General features: G+C 49.8%; 1 protein-coding gene across 1 annotated transcript in view; it reads left to right on the forward strand.

Moving 5' to 3' along the window:
- GANC (glucosidase alpha, neutral C) overlaps nt 1–19,329 on the forward strand; it is a 730,404-nt gene that overhangs the window by 108,238 nt on the left and 602,837 nt on the right. The window lies entirely within an intron of this gene.

The raw sequence follows: 19,329 nt of genomic DNA on the forward strand, positions 1-19,329 counted from the left end.
TGGCCATTTAGTACGGAATGCAGCCCTGAGTCGATAATATTGGAGGGTCTCTAGGGCTGATCCGGTGTGCCCTTGTTTCCAAGTTTGGGGGTCAATGAACTTGCCCTCGGGGTAGAAGTCAGCCAATGCATGATATCCCAGCGCCCCCCAATAACGGGCCAGGGCAACATCCAGCGTAGGTTCCAAGCCAGGGAAGGCCCACACCGGAAGCCATTTGTAGTATGGGGAGGATTCGGTGGTTGTATATAGTAGGCATGACCAGGCATAAAGAGTAGTGGCAATGGGATCAATAGGAGAGTCGGGTGCATAATGGTGATGCAGTATAAGGGACATTATGTTGGTGTAACGCTCACCTGGTTCCCACGGGGGTGCTGGTCTAGTCTGGATTGCTGTGGCCTCTTCTAGCGTGATGCGCAGGACCCGGAACACCGATTGGACAGGACCTCCAAATCGTGCTTGCCTGGCCCGTAGGAATATCCTTCTGCAGATGAAAAAGGGGATTAACAGTCTGCAGAATAGTGTGCTAGCTCCCCCCTTTCCCCCTTCGTTCCTCTCTAACTTCCTCCAAACCCCGGTTTAAGCTCACCTTATGGTTTGGAAGGATGAACTCTCCATCCTGCTTCTGGTGCAGGGGTGCGCGTTCGTCCAGTTACTTCACTGGTTTTCAGAATGGAGCTGGCAAAATCCACTTGACTTTCCTGAGCGATGCGCCGTAAGTATGAAAGTTCAAAGTTCAAGTGAGGCCCCCTTTATGTTGTCTTTCTAACCTGTGATCTGTCCTTTATTTCAGGTGCAGAATGAAGGCGATGCGTCGAGGGGTTAAACTGCCGAGGTGAGTAGTGATGAGGGCGATCCCTCTAAATGTCCTTATCATACCCCAGAAATGTCTCTTGTCCTTTCCCCATAGGGGCCGGGGTACGGTACCTGCCAACGGGGCGGCGCCGACCCGAAATGTGGAAGAAAAGCCGGTAAGTATTATGGCTGTTAATCAGGCTTTCCTTCTGTGTTCCTTCTGCTCACCTTTTGTTTCTTCCTCTCTCCCCTAGGTGCAGAGATGTGGCGTCCGATGCTGACAGCCGCGATGGAGCCGGGAGATGTCTCGAGGACAGGTGAGTGAAGCGTGGCGCTGCAGCGAGCAACGCAATGCTTTTAAATGGAAGTCTTTCTTCAGGAATGCTGGCGAGAAGATTCCGGATGCAGGTAAGAAGTTTGAAATAGTCCTTGGTTTTCACCTTTCTCTTCTCTTCCTTCCTTGCAGGTCTTCCAGGTTCGAGGCGGGCGTGGCTGGAGTCCAGGAGCAGGAGCAGACACGGTGAGCGTTAAGGAAGCAGATCAACGCGAAGCATGAGCTGCTGTCTGGGCGTGGCTTAAATAGCCTCCAAAGAAGTCCCAGGTATGTATCCTTCCCCAACTAGGTATGTATCCTTCCCTGGCCACGCCCGAGTGAAAAAATAGTCCCTATGAAAAAATAGTCCCTTTCAGGTCTCAGGGAGGCCTGAAGCGTGCAGCATGGTCTGCATCAGGTAAGTGCACAAAACACCTCCCTTTATGAGCCTGGCGCCTATGGCGCCAGGACTGATGTCCAACATGAGCCTGGCGCCAAAGGCGCCAGGACTGAATCCAAAGAGCCCCTATAAGGGGCCGCTGGGCTTTTACCCGAGGGCATGATGCCTGCTTCCGGGGGTGCTGGGCCTGGCCTGGTGCTCCGGGGGCAGGCATCATGACAGCACTCCCCCCCAAGGCCCATCCCAAGGTCGTTCCTTCTGGAGGTTTTGGTTTGTTTGGGAAATTCCGATGGAACCTTTTTACCAGCCGAGGTGCATGTACGTGATCACTGGGTTCCCAAGACCTTTCCTGAGGCCCGTACCCTTTCCAATCAATTAGATAGAAACATTTTGATTTTGAGATCTTAGAATCCAAAATGTTCTTCACCTCGAATTCAGGCTCCCCATCTATCTGAATAAGTTCTGGTGGCTTTGTTAATCTGGTTCCTGGGTGCACTGGTTTCAAAAGTGACACATGAAAAACGGGGTGAATCCGCATGTTAGCTGGTAGATCGAGCTTGACTGCCACTGGGTTGATTATAGCTTTGATCGAGTAAGGGCCTAAATACCTTGGATTAAAAGTTCGAGGCCCCTTGAGTGATAGGTGTTTGGTAGCCAACCATACTTGATCCCCTATTTGGTATGGAGGCGCCTCTCTTCGATGCAGATCCGCATTCTTTTTGTATTTCCCTTTCGCATATTGCAAATGTGCAGTTGCATCCTTGAAGGCTTGAGTAATCGTAGAATGCAAATGGTCCACTGCGGGCATTTCAAGGCTCAGAGGTGAGTCCAAGTCTGAAGTACGAGGGTGATGTCCATATAAGGTATAAAAGGGGCTCTGACAAGTTCCAGAGTGTATCGAGTTATTGTATGCATATTCAGCCACCCATAAAATGTCCTTCCAATTACCCTCCGATTGGTGCAACATACATCGTAGATATTGTTCAAGGGTCTGGTTCGTTCTCTCCGTCTGACCATCGGTCTGTGGGTGGTGGCTGGTCGAGAGTCTTACGTCAATTTGTGCCAGTTGACAACACTTTTTCCAAAAATGAGAAACAAACTGGATTCCCCGATCGGAGACTAGTATGGACGGGAATCCATGCAAACGGATGATATTTTCGAGGAATTCCTTGGCAAGAACAAAGGCTGAAGGTAATCCTTTCAACGGAATAAAGTGGGCCATTTTGGAAAATAAATCCACCACGACCAGAATAGTATTGTAACCATTACAAGAGGGCAGGTCCGTGATAAAATCTAGTGACAGGGTGTGCCAAGGTGCTGGTGGAATGTCTAAGGGCTGAAGAAGACCGACGGGTCTTGTCTTTTGACCTTTGTTTTGGGCACAAACTCCACAGGACATCACGAAAGATTTAATATCCTTTCGCCAGGAAGGCCACCAGAATTGTCGTTTAACCTTTTCCTCTGTTTTGGCAATGCCAGGATGTCCTTCCATCAGGGTATCATGATGACGGGAAATAACCAGTTCTTGCAATTCCTTTTCTGGCAAAAATAAGCGTCCTTGGAAGTAAGGTAAGCCATCCTTGACTGAAAAGTTAGACCCCCTTTTGATCCAATCCTGCAAGGCTGAAGAGTCCAGGAATTGTTTCACTCGTGCTTGAATGTCTTCAAGGGTTTGTAAAGTGGTTATCACCAAAATTCTTTGTTCGGGAATTATCGGCACAGGTTCTGAGTTTGTGTCTATTTCTTCCATTCCAATTCGGGATAGAGCGTCCGCCTTACCATTCTTATAGCCGGGGCGGTAGGTGATTACAAAATCGAACTCAGCAAAGAACAAAGCCCACCGGAGCTGTCGAGACGATTGAGCCTTGGCAGTTTTTAAATATTGTAAATTTCGGTGATCAGTGATCACGGTGATGGTATGTCGGGCGCCGAGGAGATAATGCCGCCAAGCCTTAAAGGCGGACTTAATGGCTAATAGTTCCTTATCTGTGATCGCATAATTTATCTCCGGCGTTGAGAACTTTCTGGACCAAAATGCTACGGGGTGCAGTTGGTTGGTTTCAGGGTCTCTCTGAGACAGGACAGCTCCCATGGCTAAGCTGGACGCGTCGGTTTCGACTATATATGGGAGATCGGGACGCGGGTGCTTCAAAATAGGTGCGGACGTGAACTTAGCTTTCAACTCCTGAAAGGCCTGTTCGGCTTCCTCGGTCCATTCAAAACGTTTATTTTTTCGCAAGAGTGCAGTGATGGGTTGCACCACACGTGAAAACTCCGGGATAAACCTGCAATAAAAGTTGGCAAAACCAAGCATGCTTTGGACACCTTTTACCGAACTAGGTGATGGCCATTTGAGGATGGCATCCACTTTCCGTGAATCCATTCGGACCCCTTTAGGTGTCAGGATGAATCCGAGAAACTCAACCTCGGTGGTATGGAAAATACATTTTTCCAGCTTGGCAAACAGTTTGTGCTGGCGCAGTTTCTCTAGGACGGCCCTGACATGCTTTCTGTGATCAGATTCCGAAGAGTACACAAGAATGTCATCGATATACACGACAACACAGACATCGATGAGTTCCCGAAGGACATCGTTCATGAAGAATTGGAAGGCTGCAGGCGCGTTGCACAACCCGAAAGGCATCACCTGGTATTCGAATAGTCCATATTTGTACGGAAGGCCGTTTTCCATTCGTCGCCTTCTTTTACTCGTACCAGATGATAAGCCACCCGGAGATCTAACTTGGTGTATACGCAAGCGTCCTTCACCTGGTCAAGGAGTTCAGGGATCAGAGGCAGAGGGTAACGATTTTTAACAGTTATCTGGTTCAATGCACGGTAATCGATACAAGTTCTAAGGTCGCCTTCTTTTTTAGGCACGAAGAACAAAGCTGAGGATGCCGGGGACTTTGACGGGCGAATGAAACCATTGGCGAGGTATTGATCTAAATATTGTCTCAAATGCAGATTCTCTGGTTCAGTAAGGGCGTAAATCCTGCTACAAGGGGGTTGTGCTCCGGGCACCAGATCGATTTGGCAATCGTACGATCTGTGGGGAGGTAACGTGTTGGCCTGTTCCTTTTGGAAGACGTCCTGAAAGTCTTGGTACTCTGGAGGTAGTTGCACGGGGACAGAGGTTACTGATGCTAGATTAATCTTTGGATTTTCTGGGTAGCAGGTTTGTGCACAATCCGGGAAGGTTATTCTCTTAGCTCGCCAATCAATTCGAGGATTATGTGTCTCTAACCAAGGGATTCCGAGAATAAGCTGAAACTGTGGAGCCTTGATTACATCAAACACAACTGCCTCCCGATGGCCATCCGGACCTACAAGTGTCACCTCAGCTGTGGAATGTGTTACCGGTCCAGAGGCAATTTCGGTTCCATCTACTGTGGTGATGACATCTTTGTTGGTTTAAGGACGCAGAGGGAGGTTTATCCTAGAGACCAATTCTCGATCCACATAGTTTCCTATAGCCCCGCTATCGATGTATGCCTTTATAGCATGCAACCGTTTAGGCTGTTCTGGATCTACGAGGACCATTGGCACAATGAAATGCGAGGTCTGAGAGTTAGTTTTCAAGCTCGGCAAGCGGACCCCTACGCTTGCCTGGCGTGGTCGTTTCCCGATACAGAGTTTCCATGGATCTTATCAGCGACTCCTACCACCTTCTTGGGCGGCTTAACCGGGCAATCTCGTAGAAGGTGTCCAGAGGACCCACAATAAAGGCATAATTGCATCTGTCGTCTTCTTTCCCGTTCTTTTTGAGTTAGGGGTCCTTTAACCCATCCGATTTGCATAGGCTCCGAGCCATCAGCCCCCTTGGGGTTAGCGTGGGTCTTGGCCAACACCCGGTTTTCAAACTTGGACCGATCGGCTTTTCTGTTTTGCAGCCTGTAATCCAATTGGACCACTAAGTCTATATATTCAGTGCATTCTTGGGGCGGATTTACAACTTGTGCCAGGACATCTTTAAGTTCTCCGCGTAGACCTCGATAGAATAACGTGATTCTTTTATCCTCTGGCCAACCAGTTTCCACAATTAGTCTATTGAAGGTTGCAATGTAGGATAGAAGGTCTTGATTGCCCTGTCGCAGAGATAGAAGTTCGTCATCCAGAGCCTGTCCCTGGGAGTGTCGAGCAAATAACCTTTCCATGCTTGTTTGAAATCCTTGAAAATCACGAAGAATCGGGTCATCTTGAGTTACCAGTGGGACTGACCAATCGGCAGCACAGCCGCTGAAATATGACAACACAAAGGCTACCTTGGTCTGATCATTAGGGAAGGCCCCAGGTCTGCATAGGAAGTGCAAACGACACTGATTCATGAATACGGTGAATCGTTTGGGGTCCCCAGCAAAGCGTTCAGGTGGGGCCAGCGGAATGTTTCCAGGTAGATTAATCTGCACCGGGTTACTGGAAACCACAGGAGCGGGGTTCCCCCCGGAACCGGGTAAAGGAGTTTGTCCAGCTTGACCTTGCAAAAGCTGTCTAGCCAGGTCATCAGCTCTATCCTTTATTACAATCACTTCGCTCCTGAGGGCACTAGTCTCTTGACGAGCGGCGTGTACTTCGGCCCGTAATTCCCCCAGTAATTGGGCCAACTGGTCAGTTTCGGAAGTTTCCATAGCGCCTGGGTGGGAATTTGTAGGAAGTCTTCGCGTTCTGTAACGCTCACCTGGTTCCCGCGGGGGCGCTGGTCTAGTCTGGATTGCTGTGGCCTCTTCTAGCGTGATGCGCAGGACCCGGAACACCGATTGGACAGGACCTCCAAATCGTGCTTGCCTGGCCCGTAGGAATATCCTTCTGCAGATGAGAAAGGGGATTAACAGTCTGCAGAATAGTGTGCTAGCTCCCCCTTTTCCCCCTTCGTTCCTCTCTAACTTCCTCCAAACCCTGGTTTAAGCTCACCTTATGGTTTGGAAGGATGAACTCTCCATCCTGCTTCTGGTGCAGGGGCGCGCGTTCGTCCAGTTACTTCACTGGTTTTCAGAATGGCGCTGGCAAAATCCACTTGACTTTCCTGAGCGATGCGCCGTAAGTATGAAAGTTCAAAGTTCAAGTGAGGCCCCCTTTATGTTGTCTTTCTAACCTGTGATCTGTCCTTTATTTCAGGTGCAGAATGAAGGCGATGCGTCGAGGGGTTAAACTGCCGAGGTGAGTAGTGATGAGGGCGATCCCTCTAAATGTCCTTATCATTCCCCAGAAATGTCTCTTGTCCTTTCCCCATAGGGGCCGGGGTACGGTACCTGCCAACGGGGCGGCGCCGACCCGAAATGTGGAAGAAAAGCCGGTAAGTATTATGGCTGTTAATCAGGCTTTCCTTCTGTGTTCCTTCTGCTCACCTTTTGTTTCTTCCTCTCTCCCCTAGGTGCAGAGATGTGGCGTTCGATGCTGACAGCCGCGATGGAGCCGGGAGATGTCTCGAGGACAGGTGAGTGAAGCGTGGCGCTGCAGCGAGCAACGCAATGCTTTTAAATGGAAGTCTTTCTTCAGGGATGCTGGCGAGAAGATTCCGGATGCAGGTAAGAAGTTTGAAATAGTCCTTGGTTTTCACCTTTCTCTTCTCTTCCTTCCTTGCAGGTCTTCCAGGTTCGAGGCGGGCGTTGCTGGAGTCCAGGAGCAGACACGGTGAGCGTTAAGCTGCAGGAAGCAGAACAACGCGAAGCATGAGCTGCTGTCTGGGTGTGGCTTAAATAGCCTCCAAAGAAGTCCCAGGTATGTATCCTTCCCCAACTAGGTATGTATCCTTCCCTGGCCACGCCCAAATGAAAAAATAGTCCCTTTCAGGTCTCAGGGAGGCCTGAAGCGTGCAGCATGGTCTACATCAGGTAAGTGCACAAAACACCTCCCTTTATGAGCCTGGCGCCTATGGCGCCAGGACTGATGTCCAACATGAGCCTGGCGCCAAAGGCGCCAGGACTGAGTCCAAAGAGCCCCTATAAGGGGCCGCTGGGCTTTTACCCGAGGGCATGATGCCTGCTTCCGGGGGTGCTGGGCCTGGCCTGGTGCTCCGGGGGCAGGCATCATGACAGCTGGTGCCAGCGGCTGCCAGTAGCTCTAATTTAACATCTGGACGTGCCGCGGATCCGGGGTACCAATGGGTGGCAGTTCGGGGCTGTGAGTCCACCTTGTTCATATGGAAGCGCCATGTCAGTCCACTTCTTACGGACCGCACCAGAGTGCCATAGGAACTGTGCGCATAGTGTGTGTAGTTTGGCAAAGTGTTCCCTCCCAGGCCACACGGGTATGTTACTGAAGGTGTAGAGGAGCTTAGGGAGTAGTATCATTTTAACTAAAGACAGCCGACCGGCTATGGACAATGGAAGCTTCCGCCACCGTGAAATTTTAGTCTCGACTATTTGTGCCACCGCAGAGTAGTTATCAGCAAGCAGCGTGGCTTTGGTGAGGGATATCCAAACACCCAGGTATTTGACCCCGTCCGGGGACCAGCGGAGAGGGTATTCAGTGGCAGATTGTTGGGTAGATTTAGTAAGTGGGAAGATCTTGGATTTCGAGTAGTTGATTGTAAAACCGGAGTGGGTGCCAATGCGGGTGATATCCCTCAGTATAGGGTCAAGGTGGGCTGCCGGGTTTCTAATGTAGCATGCCCGGACATAATCTGCCATCGGCTCTATTTCTAGGGCAAAAAGGATCGGTGAGAAGGGGCAACCTTGTCGGGTACCCTTACAAAGTGTGAAGAGATCCGATGTTAATGAGTTAGCTCTTACTCGCGCCACCGGTGAGGTATATAAAAGTTTAATGAACCTAATCATGTTTGGGCCAACGTTCATTGTCTCCAGAACTAACCAGATATATCTCCAGGAGACCATATCAAAGGCCTTCTGCGCGTCCAGTGTGACCGCCATGGCCTGCACATCCTGGTCTATCCGGGACATCACACTAAACAGTCTTCTAATATTGTGGGAGGTTGATCTACCTGGGACGAAACCCGCCTGGTCCTCATGGACTAAGTATGTCATAATAGGCAGGAAACGATTCGCTATGATTTTAGCAAAGATCTTAGTGTGGAGGTTCATGGGGGAGAGAGATCTATAGGACCCACATTCGTCCTCAGGTTTACCAGGTTATAGTAAAACCGTAATGACAGCCTCCCGCATTGATGGGGGAAGGACAGAGACTCTGAGTGATTCATCCCACACCTCAAGGAGCCTAGGGGCTAAAATGGCAATGTGTTTCTGATAGAATTCGGTGGTAAAACCGTCAGGGCCCGGCGCTTTACCTTTAGGGAGATCTGAGATGGCCTTTACAATTTCGTCTAATGTTATTGGGGAGTCGAGCTGGTCACGTGTGGAGGGGGAGATTTCTGTGGTGGGAATCTGGTCGAGAAGCTCACGCATGTGTTGTTCGGTGTGCTCAACGGGCTGGGAGTATAGAGATTTATAGAACTCTGTAAATATATGTAGGATTCGTTGATCTGCCCATTGTGGTTCGTCATTCTCATCTTTGAAAGAAACAATCTGGGTCCGGCCAGCCTCCCCTCTGACAAGTGCTGCCAGTGTTTTCCCCGGTCTGTCGCCCTCACCGTATTTCCTGGCGGCTCGCGGGCAGCTAAAGTACTGAACCTCACTGACAGCAAGTGTATTATACGTCTGGAGTTCATCGCTAATTTGGGAGAGTATGGCAGGGTCGGCACCAGTGGAGCTCTGCAGTTCCAGCCGCTTCAGTCTGGCCTCAGAGCGACCCAGAGCAGTTCTAATCGCCTTCAACACCCCGGCCTCGCGGGATAGACATTCCCCTGATGAACACCTTAAAGGTGTCCCACCTAATCGCAGCTGACGTATCATTGAGGGAATTGTGTTCAAAAAAGGATTTGATGTCAGCCAGTATTTCAGCATTAAAAACAATTTCTTTGAGGGCCTCGGCCTTAAAGCGCCAGGTGCTGAATGTAGGAACCGGCATTCCCAGCCCCAGAGTTAACGTGATAGGGGAATGGTCTGACAGTGTGCGAGGTAGGATCCGGGACTCCTCCACCCTGCTCATGATCTCGCAAGACACCAAGAACAAATCAATCCTGGATGAACTGCCATGTACAGATGAGTGGTAAGTGTACTCGCGCCGCTGGGGACACAGCGCCCTCCAGACATCGCAGATATTGAGTGCCTTAATATGGGCAAGTAGCCTGTGCGCAGCAGTGGACAGGGCTCGAGGGGCAGTGCCAGTTCTGTCTAGGGTGATATCCAGAATAAGATTCAAGTCTCCCCCACATATAACCTGAACTCCCACGTAGCCCAGCAATATAGTAGTGACAGTGTCGAAGAACTCGGGGGAGTCAATATTGGGGCAGTAGGTATTAACAAGTAAATATTCCCTATTGACCAGCGTGCAGTGTAGTACAACATAGCGACCCTCTGGGTATATGTAGCATTTGTGGAGCACAAATTTAATGGATTTATGAACCATCATGAGGACACCCCTGGATTGGCTAGAATAGGAGGTGAAATACCTAGCAGGGCCCCACGTTGGAGCCATCGCCCTTGACATAAAGCCTTGAGAATGGGTTTCCTGTAGAAATAGTATCTTACAGCTGTGCCTGTTGACATAGGTCATAATCTTGCGGGCCTTAATATGATTGCTCAATCCCCGGACGTTCCAGAACATTATTTTGGTGGACATATCAGTGACAAAATTCTAGTCCCATAATAGGTGTTCAATGGACGTCCCAGATGCATTGATAGTGTGAGCTCCCAGCATTAGAGATGAGGATGGTCTTGTGGCCATTTAATGCATGTGCCGTGCAACCTTGTGTGCCAATTTTTCGTAACACCCCCTTCCCACCCCCCTCCCTCACCACCAACTCGATATTAGCAGTGCAATCAACAACCACCCTGAACTGAACACAGCTGAGCCGCTCCCAACTTGGCCCAACTTGTACGGGAGCCCAACTGGGGCTAACCTCTAACAAAGATGAATTTCGAGAACAGTGCAATCGCATTGGGGTGCGCCATTGCCGTGCAACAACACGTATGGAACCCGCAGGTTCCGTTACAAGACAAGCATTGTCTGCGGTCATTTAGTGCTTGGCCCCGCATTTCTAGGTGAGACGTGGGATCACAATGTGGAATTAGAGAGTAAGAGCTTAACACAAGTAAACAGAGGTGCGGTCATGGTGACCAGTTCAGCATTGCGCAGTTACAGCAGTGTGTGTCACAATTAAGGCAAGCGGTATATACATAGCCGAAGCCATATCATAGGGCCGTGAATCGAAAAGATAAGTAGAAGGAAGACCAATATTCGGACAGACTCTTAGCACACAAGCAAATAGGACTCCATAAGAACTGGAGCACAAGGTAGTGTAACTAGCCAGTTATGAGTTGTAGGTATACTCAGGGAATAGGCCCATACCGTATGAGTCCAGCAGCCAGCCCACCCTGAGATTTATGCTGTATGCCCAACAGAAAATGTAAAGCGAGGTATAATGCAAAGGTGATCACAGTCAAAGATTTAGCGTCCACAGCAAAAAGGGTGTCCAGCCACAACATAAGCAATGAGCTTAATGAACGAGGGGGGGAGGAGCATGTATGGGGATATGCGCCTCAATGAATTTAACTGCCTCCGCAGGTACCGTGAAGAAGTACAGTTTGTTGTTAAATGTAAACTTCAGTCGTGCCGGGAACAAGATGGCGTAGGGAATATTTCTCTCCCTAAGCAATTGTTTAACCCCCAGGAACTGGCGGTGCTCCTGCTGCACTCCAGTAGAAAATTCCGGAAATATCCTGATCACTTGTGACTCAAGCCTAAGCTCTCCCTTCTCCCTCGCCAATCGGAGGATCAGATCCCGATCTCTGAAGCTTAGAACTTTTGCAATAACAGGCCGCGGGAAGTCTCCCGGTTTGGGGTGTGGACTAAGTGCTCTGTGAGCTCTCTCAATAGTAATGAAGGGGGATAGGTCAGGATTGCCCAGTAAGTCCTTCAGCAGATCTTCAACTGCCAGTTCGAGCCAGCCCTTAAGTGCATTTTTGGGGACCCCAACGATGCGTATATTGTTTCTTCGAGACCTGGATTCCAAATCATCACATTTAGCTTTGACTGACTTCATATCCCGTGTAAGCATGGTCACCGTGTCCTGCAGTGCGCTTATACGGTCCTCACTAGCGCCTATCCTGGTTTCAGCCTCAGTGATTCTTGAGCCATGATGGTCCAGCTTGGCTCTGAGGGATGCAACATTTGCATTAATATCATCCAATTTCTCATGGAATGATGCAAAATTTCTGGCCATGGACTCCATCATTACCGTCAACTCAGAAGTGGATGCCTCCGCCGGGATCGCCTCATCCGACCGCCCACCAGGTGCTGAGACCGCCTCCACCCTAGGGGTTGCCTTGGCGAATTTGTCCATTGCGCCGGACTTATTTACACTTCTGGATCTATTTGGCATCCTACAAAATTGAACTCAGGCCGCAGGGGTGAGGCGCCAGGCAGGGAAGTGAAAGTGTGACACAAGGATTCAGGGGCAGGACCAGGTCAGTGACCGTACAAGTGAGCAAGGGCAGGACACCAGTGGTTGTAGATGTACCCAAAGGGTAAATGAGTTCTGTCACTGCCGTTAGCAACGGGGAACAAGAGCACACAAATGTAGGTTGCCAGTGGTGTTGACAAGTGCTGCAGCCCACTAGAACAGGCGAGCCCCGGCTACAATCCTGATAGCACCACGGCAACACAGGTAAGTTGCAGAAGAAAGAACAGGACGCCAGCGTTCAAGCGTTCATAGAGGTATCCCAGAGAGTGAATGAGTTCTGTCACTGCAATTGGAAGTGGGGCCCCAGAGTACACAGGTGAGGGTTACTAGTAGTAGTGGTGCTATAGCCTACTAGTGCAGGCAAGCCAAGTCTGCAATCCAGATAATTCAAAGTTAGTGCTGCAGTAGCCTGGACCCAGCCAGGATGATACGTTCAGGGCCCATAGGGCATTGGGGCCAGGCACCATAGATGGTCAAGAATGTCATAAAGGGGGGGCGGGTAGGCCGCCTAGCGTCCACCCCCCAAAGCCTCCTCACCTGTTGGGCGGTCGACCGGGCGGCCGCGCGACTGCAGCCAGCCCCCCGGGGCCCGCCGGGACCGAGCAGGTAGCGCAGAGGGCCTCCGATGGGCCGAGGCGCCGCAACATGCTCCCGCGAGCACGGCCCCCGCCGGGACACAGAGGCGCGCCGGCCGAGCGGAGGGAGCAGTTCGGGGCACGCCAGTCGCCAGGCGGGCCACCGCAAGTCCAGCACGAGACCAAGCAGCCGCCAGGAGACGGCCCTCACACGGGCCACAGGACCCCTCAGGAGCGCGAGATGTCCCAGGCGGGGGCGGCGCCCAACACCGGTCGGCCCCGCTCCAAAGCGCAGGTCCACAAGAGGAGGCAGCCAGGCAGCACGGTCACAGCTCCGATGCGAGCAGATGAAGAGAGGGTCTCTGTCTCTGAAGGGGCCGGCTCCCTGCAGCCCGCCACGCGCCCCCACGGCAGCAACGGCAGCAGGGTTGGCCCGGCCCCAAGGCAAGAACAAAATGGGCCAAGAAACAGTCCCAGTCCATCGATTTTGTCCAGGACTGCACTCACAGAAAGCCCAATTCGCCAGCAGTGCAGGGGAACAAGTAGAAATGCAGGATGATACAAAATGCCACAGATGTCAGCGGATGTAGTACGGCAGTGCACAGAGCTATCAAACTAGGCAGCCATTTTTCATTTATTCTTCACATTTAAACAACATTCGGAAGGCTCGCGCTTACCTGAGTTGAAGTTGCTGTTGGTTCATGCCCATTCCGGCCTTCCGACAACCATCAAGAGAAAAGGCAAGGCTGATTAACACGCATAATTACTCGACGGCGATTCGAACAACATCTACTCACCGCTCCGCATCCTCACGGCAGTTTATCACCCGAAACATCGCGGCGGCCTGCAAGAGAGGGACAACACAGGTTAGCACACAGCAAGAAAAGCACACAGCGCCACGGTCCACGCTTTCACTTACCATCTCGAGCACAGCCCCAGCCAGCACGGCATCTTCAGAACTCCTTCCGCACCTAAGAGAGAAGGAAAGACATTAACAGGGGCAATTACAATTAAGGACAAGCTGTCAAAACAACAGACTTACCTGAAGAACGGAGTCGCAGCAGGTCTGGATTCACAGGGCCCGCACCAGTGAAGCAGCTTGGTTACAATGCGCCTATCAACAACGTACCCCTGCACAGAACAGCAGGACGGAGAGCGCACCATATCAAAAACCAAGGTGAGGAAAGCACTAAGGGGTCAGGTCCACAAGGGAGGTGGGCTCTGGGAAAAAAAGACTATACGCTAAAACCAAAACTCCTGTGTTTCAGACTAGGTGCTTGGCAGAACAAGAGCCTGAGCGAGTGGGTCTAGGTCGGAAGCATACCAGCCAGATTGGGTGGCGTCCCTGTGGATACCAGGTGAGCGTTATAGTTAAGCCCGCCCCAGTCATATACTGTGATGATGTCATTAGGCATTATAAATAAGAGTCCCTGACAAGACTCTACACACACACCCATAGACACTCTTCCTGATTCTCCTACGCCGGCCTCCTGTTCCTGTTTCACCCATCCAGAATCCAGATCCCAATTACAAGGCCAAAACATTGCTGACCCTACTCCAGGGCCCACTGCAAAACCCAAACATTGCTGATCCTGCTCCAGCAAGGCCTAAATTCTGAAAACCATTAAAATTCCCAAAGAACCAAAGGGGAAAGCTGCGGTGTTTTTGGGAAGCATTCTGATCCCACTAACTGCATCCAGAGGTACCTGTGCCATCCAGCTGATCTGTAGTATCCAGTGACCAGAATTGCCAGTCCAGAAGTGCTACCTGGCGACCAGAACGGCCCAGCTGTTTGTCAGGCGTCCTGACATCTAGTGACCAGAACCGTTGACTGTCCTAAATCCAAAAACCAAAAAGTGGACTGTGAGTATCAATTGCCACCCCACCTAAACCCATAGCCTATCTGGTCTTTGTCATTATCCCGCTCTCTAAGTGATCCTATCCTTACCCCTGCTAACTTGTTCAAACTGTCAGAATCATTCTTGCAACCCTGTCTTTGATTTCTAGTGCTAGCGCCATCTCCATAGTAATTTTGCCTGGTGTAGTACTAAGCCATTAGTCCTATTTCGAGTTATCGGACTGGTTCCGCCAGGGTTGGGCGCTGGGGTGGCGGGGTTGAAGTCCCGAATCAACCCTGGCTCTTACTGTGTCCTTCTTTGGTGGCCTAGCCTGAATACTCTAGTGTAGAGTAAAACTGTTCTTGCCACAACTGATTTCCTTTCCTATTTTCACGCCTTAATTTGACTCAAAGTTTACCTTTCTAGATCTTGCATAACTCACTCAATTTACCAGCTGGAGACGAATTAATTTCACTTCCAAATTATACCTGTGATCTATAGCTATCCCCCACCCAAAAAAACGCGTATTTCACCCGTTTTCATTAAAAACCGTCTGGGTATTTCAGGCGGGAATTGCAAAATTGCAGTTTTCAACGTGTCATTTGCTGCAATCTGTTGTAAACTTGCCACTCATTTTCAAACTGTATGTTTTTGGTAATCCATTCTTTGTGATTGTTAGTGTCTTTACACTGTTGCTTTAGTGAGGAATTATATTTGCTTAAAGGTTTTTAACACACATTCATTAATTATATGTCCATTTCCGAGTGTCATTTCATCACATTGCAAGGGGTTTCAAATTCGTTTTTCTCTCTTATTTGGGGAGGGAATGTCAAATTTAAATTCTGTTTCTTGCCTCTCATTCCTGATTCCCTGCTGCTTCTGTTTATCCACTTAGAATTGCTTTGTGAGTTCAGGGGACATTGCAGGGGGAAATTCTAACTTGGGTGCTATCTGTCCTAAATCAGAAAGTGCATTTATGAGGTGCAAAAAACCGGCAGAAAATAAAATTCTGAACAAAAACCCCAAACCAGCCAACACCCCTGCTGCTGCTAAGGTGGCGGAGGTGAAGGTTGCCCCATTTTAGACCTAGAGATGGGGGAGCCTAAAGAAACCACCTGCACAAGGTCAGCAAAATCAAAGACCCAGAAGGCCTTCAGGCCAGTCACAAATAGGTGGCAGTAAGGGAGGTAATCACACTAATGGGACCCCTAACTCCCCTGATTATAACAGCCCCCGATACAAGGGAATCCGACCAATCCTAGGGTATGTATGGACTCCCTCGGCTCAAGGGGGGGGTCCAACCAGGTAAGTGCTGCCCCAGGAAACTTCCCTCCTAACTTCCCTCAGGAGGGCAGAAATTCCCGAAATGCTGATTTAAGCTTCTTTCTCTCGATACCCACAAAGCCCCAACCTGCAGGACAACCCTCCTTTCATTCCCCGCTTTCAGGAACCCAGACAACCCAATCCGGGAGAGGGGAGGCCAAGGGTGGAGGGTTACCAAAATCCGCCCTATCCAGGGTACTATGGTAGAAGGGATAGTTACCCTTCCCTTCCCGTGATCCACCTAGGGTTGACCAGAGACCCCCGTACCAGCCGGAAGGGGTTTCCCAACTGGAGCGCCAGGTCCAGTACCTAACCCAGGATCTGGGTCGCATGTTGAGGGCTCAACAGAACCCTCAGATAAACATGGCAGCTCAGAACCCCACAAACCAAGGATCTGGCACCCCAGAACAATGATGGGCCGAGAACCCTGACAACTCACCGGTTCCAGAGGAGGAGGCACGGGGGAAGAGGGATGTAAAGCCCTAGAGGAAGCTTCGTTCCTTACTTGTGAAAAGTCCCTGGACACCCAGGAACCGGAACAAAAATCTCCTGCCCCCGAAAATCTGCAACCTAAGGAACTGAGGGTGGGTAGGAGAAATAAAGAACTCAAAAAGACCCATTTTGTGGAGGAAGTAAGTGTCCTCCAATTTGAAGGGGACGAATCCTTAGAGGATTTTGGGAAAAAGATCTTCTCCTTCAGGGACGGGGGGACTCCTCCCAAAGTAAAATAGGTCCCAAGGGATTTAAATGAAGACTGGGTTGATGTGGGGACTGAGTCAAATTTTTCTTTCAGATCCCCAAACTCCCACATAGAATTATGCCCAAACTACCCCTGTGTCAGAGTCAAAAATAAGGAAATTGACTACCCCGCTTGCCCAAAATGCACATTACCCTTGCCCACTGGAGGAGAAGGAGGGTAGTTTTTATGCCCCAGTCCAAGTGCAGGGGCAATGTACATTTTTGGCACTGGGGGACACTGGATCCCAAGCCACTCTTCTGTCAAAAAGGACCTTTGATCAGATAAATTCAGGAAGGGGGGAGAGATACCAGATCCCTCTCACCCCTCTTCCTGGACAACTCCAGAACTTCGATGGGAATGAAATTCCTGTCGAGGGGACTGCGGATTTGGAAATAAAAATTGGGCGACACAAAGTGAAACACCCGGTTATAGTCGTGACTCCAGAGGGCACACCCTGTCTACTGGGGAATGACATCCTGCATAGGTTGTCCCCCCTAATAGACTGTGTGAACAAGGTCCTCTGGACTCGGACTAACAGGCCAATAAAATTGAAACAGAGTGTCAACCATGTTAGTTTAAATGGCACATGCCACATGGTTGAACAAATACCTGATCATATTGATTTTAATTTCCAGAACAGTCAAATACCTGATGTGACAGTAATTGCTGTAGGACAACAAACTGGTGATGGGAACTCCTCTCCATTCCTGAAAATCAACCTTCCTTCCAGTTTCAAGTGGCATTCCACACTGGAAGAAAATACTTTGAAATTCTATACCAATGCAAAATCTGAAAATCCCAATACCATAGCCAAAGGTGATGAGAAACCAGCTCAAAGTGTAGCTGACATTCAGGAAATTAGAGAACAGTTATTCATCCCTATTCAGTTAAATGAGGGGAAGGAATCTGTTTTTGCCCGAGTGTGGGTGGACAACGGTAAGCGCTTCATCAGCGAAGCCATGTTTCCACAGCTCCCAAAAGATCCATCCATTCCCACATTTAAATTGGTCAATAAGTGGGAAATGGGCCTGGAAACTCCCAATTCCAAACATCTCCTGCCTAGCAGGTGTATGCTCAAAATTCCTATAGGAAACAAAAGCATAGTACATAATTGTTGGGTCGTGCGAGATGTCCCTGCTGCATTCTATTTAGGCACTGACATTCTCAATCGTTTTGCCATTAATTTGGATCTGATAAATTACAAAGCCTGGTCCCAACTAGGGGGTAAAACCATGGACTTTAAGGATTCAGAAAAAGCATTTTGGTCAGTCGAACTGCTGCCGTATGCAGTTGAAGTTCAAATTGGAGAGGAGGTCATCATCCCAGGACGGTCACGACCATTCCCACTTGAATTAAAAATTAAAAGAGGACAGAAACTGCAACATCCTGACACATATGTAGACCTCAATGCCCATCTCCAACAGCAGGGGTTGGGGTTAAACCCCACACCATTAGTCAATACAGAACACAACCCCATTCCAATATTGATGAATAACAGCAACCTTAGGAGTATCACTCTGGGCGCAGGCACCCTTATTGGAATGGCGGCTGATGACTGACATTTTTCCATGGATCTAGGTAATGAACTGATAGGACCAATCCCCAATAACTGTTTGGACAGTGATAGTGACAATGACTTACCACCAGACAGGATCCTCACCCGGCAAGGGGGGAATTTCCTGGTGTACTCCTCCTGCCCTTACCGTGAATAAGAGGTGACCTGTGACATCAGGCAGGATGAGGTGATCTTCCAGGTCCACAATGACAGCCTTGCCTACCTAAAACCGTCTGTCCAGGTCAACACTCTAACAAGGGACCTCTCCACCCAGCTGGAGGAGGCCGATGAGATAGCAAAACCAGAGGTCTTTCCAGGCTTCAGGCAAATGGTTGAAGAGTGAGTCAACCTAGCTGATGCCTGTGAGACTCCGGAGCAAAAGCAAAAGTTGAAACAAGTTTTCTTAGATTTTCAAGCTCTCTTTGCAGTGGACTCGTATGACTGTGGTCACACCGAAATCCATACAACAACAATTCCCACGGACCCAGAATGACTCTAGTGTTTGTGAAGCAATACCGCGTACCCCTCGCATCCATGGAGTCCCTGATGGAAATAATCAAAAACCTTGAGTCCCGTGGGATAATTTGTCCAGTCCACAGCACCTTTAATAATCTGGTGCTGGGGATTGTAAAACCAAACGCCCAGTGGAGACTCTGTGCTGACCTGAGGGAGCTGAATAAACGGGTCCACATGTCCCGATGGCCTCTCCCCTACATTGACCAGGGGCTGGCCCTGATCCAAAGGTATACACTGCCATTGACTTGACCAACAAGTACTGGACCGTGCCTGTCGGTAGGGAGGACCAATACAAGCTGGCCTTTACCTTCGGGGGGCAGCAATCCACATGGACCCAGACTCCCTTCGGATACATCAACTCCGGCAACAAATTCAACATCTTCTTACACAAGGCCATGCCCAACTTGGGTGAAAGGGGTAACCTGGCCTATGTGGATGATGTCCTGATATAAAGCTCAACTGTGGAGGAACACATATCGGAAATCCGTTATGTTCTGACACAGTTGAGGGTTCCCGGAGCAAAACTATCCTTCCAAAAGGCACAGTGGTGCAGGACCCGTGTCAACTTCTTGGGGCATAAGATAACTCCTGAGGGTCTCTGTCCCCAGGAGAAGAAAGTGGAAGCACCCCTAAAACTGAAAGACCCCACAACTCTGCGAGAGCTAAGAAGCCTCCTTGGACTGACTAATTACAGTAGGAAGTTCATTGAGGATTACGCAAAGATCACAAGACCCCTGATCCATCTGTTGAAGGGCGGGGGGTCAAGCGGGAGTGGGGTCCAAAGCAAGCCGAGGCAGT

This window comes from Ambystoma mexicanum, chromosome 14 (genome assembly GCF_040938575.1).
Source record: "Ambystoma mexicanum isolate Mex_15411 chromosome 14, UKY_AmexF1_1, whole genome shotgun sequence".
Taxonomy (NCBI): Eukaryota; Metazoa; Chordata; class Amphibia; order Caudata; family Ambystomatidae; genus Ambystoma; species Ambystoma mexicanum.